Genomic DNA, 5,819 nt, shown 5'->3' with positions numbered 1-5,819 from the left:
CTTCCAAGAAGTTTCAGTGATCAGAAGCGTCACTGTGGCAAAGACTTTTGCAATGTGAGGAATACAGATGTTTGCTTTCTGTAAAGGAGGAGCCTGGAGCTGGGTCCCCGGACGGAGAGGCCACAATAAATCCTCGGGCCTTTCCTCTGCACACTGACATCTGTGGTGTTTGCAGGGAGGGAAAAGCAGTTCCCCAAAGAGCCCTGGACGCCCCTTCCCTCCGAATCGCCCCCAGGGAGCCTGACTCCTAGCTTGAACCCCATAGCACTCCTTCATCCTTCCGTGACACATCCCAGAGAGCATGGGTAGCAGGCATGGGGTCCACACTCCCCCCCAGCCCTCCACTCCCCTCCTGTCCCACCCCCAGGTTAACTCAAGCCTATCGGAGGTCAGACTATACCAGCAATCCCTCCACTCCCCCGGTAGGGTTTCATCGCCCTTGCCTCCACCTTAAAACTTCCACGCCCAAGGACTGCCCAGTACGGCCCCCTTCCTGAGGGAGGCTGGCAGGTTGGCAGCCCACATGCAGACACAGATTCCAGGGTCTCCGTCAGCTGTTCTAACTCACCCCAGGGAGGACAGCACCATGCTACACCCACAGCGCTCCCCCCACCCGGGTGACCTGTCCAGCTCTGCCCAGAGACAGGGCCGATGGCCAAGGCAGGAGAGCCCAGGCTTCACATCCCAAGACCCCCCAACTCTGGAGTCGTATCTCACTACCCCCAGGAGGACTGGACACCCTCTTTCTTTTTCTTTCTCTCTTTTTTTTTTTTTTTTTTTTTGAGACGGAGTCTCGCTCTGTCACCCAGGCTGGAGTGCAGTGGAGCAATCTCGGTTCACAGCAAGCTCCACCTGCTGGGTTCACACCATTCTGCTCAGCCTCCTGAGTAGCTAGGACTACAGGCGCCCACCACCACACGTGGCTAATTTGTATTTTTAGTAGAGACGGGGTTTCACCGTGTTAGCCAGGATGGTCTTGATCTCCTGACCTCGTGATCCGCCCGCCTCGGCCTCCCAAAGTGCTGGGATTACAGGTGTGAGCCCAGCGCCCAGCCTGGACACTGTCTTTCCATGCTGACCTCTTGGTCCTCTCGACCTCAAGCCCACGTGTTCAGGGAAGTTTGGAGTAATCACCCCCCAAAAGTGAACACCCAGACACAGACACACTCCCTAGGGCCTGGCAGGTATAAGCCAAGAGGAGGGGCATGCACCTCCCTCCTGGGGGAAGGGCGTATCCTGCCCCAGCACCCCCTCTGCATAGGTGGGGAGTCGGTGGGGAGAGCTGAACCTTGACTGCCCTGGTGTGGAAACTCACTCGGCTCAGCCTCCCAGGTACGGGGGAGCACACGCCTCTGAGAGTATGTCTGTGGTTCTGCATGTGTGTGAATGAGACTCCCAGTGTGGCCCTTCATGCAGGTGACAGTGTGTGTGTGGCATGTGGATGTGCAGCAAGCCTGGGGCGGGATGGACGTGTGCCTGCTGCCTGAGTGTGTGTGTGGAGGGGGTGGGATGGGGCTATTTTACAGGCACCCTCCCCTCGAGCAGGGCATGTCACCTCTGTGTGAATCAGCATGAGTGCCACCCCTCAGATGGGCCCCCAGTAGGAGCTGCACCTGGGGCTCCTTCCCCACCCCATTGGTAGCAGAGCACACAGAACTCAAAGACAAAGGGACAGAGAGAGACACGCAGAGGGGACAGAAACAGACACGCTGAAGAGGGCAGGAGACAGGCTCAGAGGTAGAGATGCACCAGGCAGGCAGACACAGCCCACAGGACACCGAGGTCATCGCCCATGTCTTCCAAGCAGTCTGCCAGCACACAGCAGGGAGGCAGAGACGGTGAGACCCAAAGGGACACAAGCCACATCTGTCTTTCGGTGGTGGGGGGAGGGGGGTCTCTGAGGCACCAACATGGACTCTTCCTGGGATCATACCATGAGATAAATGCTCACACCGGTGAGAATGCAAGCCACACCCAGCTCTCATGCCCACCAACTCCTGCTCTGGCCCACCCCCTGGAGCCCTGGGGTCAGCAAGCCCAAGATGCACCCCCTTCCATGGGGACCTCAGCCAGAGGGCGACCCAGCAGCCAGAATCCGCAAGTGGCTGGCCCAGGCATGAGAACACCTGCCCCTCCCCCAACCCCCAACCAAGGCAGGAGAGACAACAGACCCAGCCTGTCCTGCTGCCTAAATTCACGTGAACAGCCCCTGCCCCCAGCCTCCAGTGCCTCCCTGTTTGGGCTGGGCATCTCCCCAGCCACGCCTTCCCCAGCAACTCCCACAGACACAAACAGACAGCCTGGGGAGGCCACAGTGGCAGTCTCATGGCCAGCACACATCCCCTATTCTGGACTCCTCACCCCCATTGCACCCCCCTCTAGGCCAATGGGGTGGAGAGCTTGGAAGATACCTTGGGTGGCAACACAGCCTCATAGTCTGTGTGAGGAGGGGACGGAGTGGGTACCTGTGAGAGTCCCTCCCCCAAGTGCCAGGGTGGGGGGCTAGTGAGGGGCCCGAGCTGAAGCCAAGTCCCAGCCCAGAGGCTGGAAATGCCCAGGAGAAGGATCAGAAGGGGACATGAAAGAGGCTTCCACTGAGGGCACGAGGTTCCAATAGCGGCTCCTCGGCAGTGGTGGGTGGGGTCTCCTTACAGGGCCTCTTCCAGGGCCCAGCCCAGGGATCTATCTCCCCTCTACCCGCCAAAGGCTGAACAGCCCTCCTAGGCAGGACCACCGCCCCAGGGCCTGGGTGCTCCATCCCTGGCACCAGCTGCACACCCCCCTCCCGCTCCTGGCCCTGTCTGCCTTCTTCCCTGAGGCTCCAAGGGAAGTCTCCACCCTCCTCCTGCTGAGTCAGGCCTTAGCTCCTGGCGAGAAGTTCTAGCAGCCCTGCCTGGCACTGGCCACAGCTCCCCTCCCGTCCCCCATGCCGAGGACCCAGCTTGTCCCTAGAGTGAACTGAGCGAGGTGTGGAACTCTCCCCAGCAGGCAGCCCAGGGGCAGAGTCAGAGAAAATGGGGGCTGAGAGCGGCTATGGTGCACCCCTCTCCCAGCAGATACAGTCAACACTTTGCACACCCTTGGGAACACCAGCACAGACACACAAACACACCCAGCCACACACCAGACGAAGAGCACACTTCACCCCAGCAAGGTCCTGCTGGGGCAGGCAAGGGGGCACATGTGAAGACCTTAGCCCCCCACCACTCCGCCCCCACCTCTCAGCAGGAAAAGCACCCCAGAAAACCCAACCGCTCCACTTACGTTCTACGAAAACTACATAAAATTTAAGTATACAATGGAGTGGTTTTGTTGTAGTCACAAGGCTGGAAACCATCTCCACTGTCTTATTTTAGAGCATTCTGTCTCTTGCAGTCAAATGCTCTACCTCGGAGCTATGCTCCTTGTTGGTTTGCTGTAGAGACTCCTATGTTTCTCAGGCTGGTCTTGAACACCTGGCCTCCCAAAGTGCTGGAGTTATAGACATGAGCTACCACACCTGGCCTTTATTTATTTATTTACTTTTTAGAGAGGGGTCTTGCTTTGTTGCCTGGGCTGCTGGACTGCAGGGGCTATTCACAGAAACTATCTCAGCGCCTGCAGCCTCGAAAAGTGATCCTCCCTGTCTCGCTGGAACTGCAGGCGTGCGCCCCACACCCATCTTTAATTTTAGAGCTTTTCATTACCCTCAAGAGAAACCCATTACTCCCTATTCTTTCCTGCCCCCTGCCCCTGATAAACACTAAACTGCTTTTGGTCTCTGTGGATTTGCAGTGTCTGGCCTGGATATTTCTTGTAAGTGGGATAATATACTATATGTGGCCTTTCGTGTCTGGCTTGGTTCACCCTGCACACTTTCAAGGTTCGCCCATGCTGTGGCCTGTCAGCATTCCATTCCTTTTGTGGCTGAGTAACATCCCCTCCTTGTATGAATATACCACATTTTATTTATTCAGCAACTGATGGACACTGATGGTTTTTACTTTTCGGCTATCATGAATAATGATAATGTTATTGATAATGATAATGAATAATGAATAATGTTGCTATGAACATTTGTGTACAATGTTTTGTGTAGATGTGTTTTTATTAAAATTACAAAAATGCATATCTCTAATAACAAAGTCTGAACAATATGTTAAGTACCTGGAACCCATGCTAGAACAGCTGCCCTGGAAAGGGGGGTCCAGAGCTGCAAACCTCCAATCCCAAACAGGCCCCCTCAAAGCTAAGGCCCTACAGGGACTGGCTCAACCCTCCATCCCGCCCACCCACCACTTCTGTCCCAGGCCAGGTGGGGAGCCCCAGGAGCCAGCTCCAGGTGTGCAGAAGGAGCAGGGTCTCACCTAGGTTCATTTTCTTTTTTTTTTTTTTTTGAGACAGAGTCTCGCCCTGTCGCCCCAGCTGGAGTGCAGTGGTGCAATCCCGGCTCACTGCAACCTCCGCCTCCCAGGTTCAAGTGATTCTCCTGCCTCAGCCTCCCGAGGAGCTAGGACTACAGGCGCGCACCACCACGTCCGGCTAATTTTTGTATTAAGTAGAGACGGGGTTTCACCATGTTGGCCAGGCTGGTCTCGAACTCCTGATCTCAAGTGATCCGCCAGCCTTGGCCTCCCAAAGTGCTGGGATCACAGGCGTGAGCCACCGCGCCCGGCCAGGTTCATTCTTACTGAGACTGCTCTGGCCCGCTCCCGCTCCCCGCAACTCCTGTTCCCCGGGACCCCACCCCATCCTCCCCGACCCTGCTCCCTCTCCCACGACCCCCGTCCCGTCTCCCACGACCCCGTCCCCGTCTACTATAACCCCGCCCCGTCCCCCACGACCCCTGTCCCGTCTCCCACGACCCCGTTCCATCCCCCACGACCCCTGTCCCAACCCCCACTACCCCACCCTGTCTCCCACGACCCCGTTCCATCCCCCACGACCCCTGTCCCGTCCCCCACGACCCCGCCCGCCAGCGCGAGAAAACAGGAAGTGGCGGCGCTGGAAGTGCAGGAAGCGGCGGCGGGCGCGGCGCTTATCTCGGGCCGCAGCCCGGACCCCTGGCCTCAAGCCGGGCAGGGGGCGCCAGGGGCGGCCCAAGGACAGGGCCTGCTCACCTGGTGGGGAGCCCCGGCCGTCTCTTCCCCTGACCGCAGCGGTCAAGATCGGGCCAGGCCGGGCGGGGAGGCTGCGAGGAAGCCCGTGTCGGGACCTCCCGACGGGAGCGAGGCCGGAAGGCGACCCGGGAACCCGCGTCCAGCCCCAGGGCTGCCCACCTCCCCAGCGCACGCGGCTCTGCCCTGCCCCCGGAGGCCTGACCTCCTCATTTCCCCCAAAACAAGGACTCACTTCCCCCAGCAGGTGCGACCTCCCGCTGGCTCTTCCGGATTTTAATGGGGAGGGGGAAGAGCGGGGAGGGAGCAATGGTTGTTTCTGTGTTTACGAAGCTGCGTCTTTTCCTGGGGAGGGGGCAGGATGGGGGCTGTCGCTGGGCCTCCCCTAGGGTCCTGAAGGCACTGGCAGAGACAATGGGCCCCAGCACCTGACATCCCCCCACCAGTGAGTATGTGTTTCCTGGAGTTGGGGGGACTTGTTTCCGAGTCAGCCACAGCTGGAGCAGGGGGGCCTCCCTGCACACCTGCAGGGCTCAGAGCCCACGCAAGGCCGGGCACCTCCCAGGTCTGGGCGCAGCTGTTTCCTCTGAGGACCACTCACACTGCCCCCCAGCCATCTCCAGCCGAGGTGTGGTGGTCTGTCCTGTCCGCTCACAGGGCCTGGGTATGGCAGGTACTCAGACAACATCCATCTTTCCCACCACCTCCCTCTGATCAGCTTCA

The sequence above is a fragment of the Gorilla gorilla genome, chromosome 21 (genome assembly GCF_029281585.2).
Source record: "Gorilla gorilla gorilla isolate KB3781 chromosome 21, NHGRI_mGorGor1-v2.1_pri, whole genome shotgun sequence".
In the NCBI taxonomy this organism is placed as follows: Eukaryota; Metazoa; Chordata; class Mammalia; order Primates; family Hominidae; genus Gorilla; species Gorilla gorilla.
The sequence above is the reverse complement of the archived record's forward strand: the minus strand, read 5'-3'. Positions refer to the sequence as shown.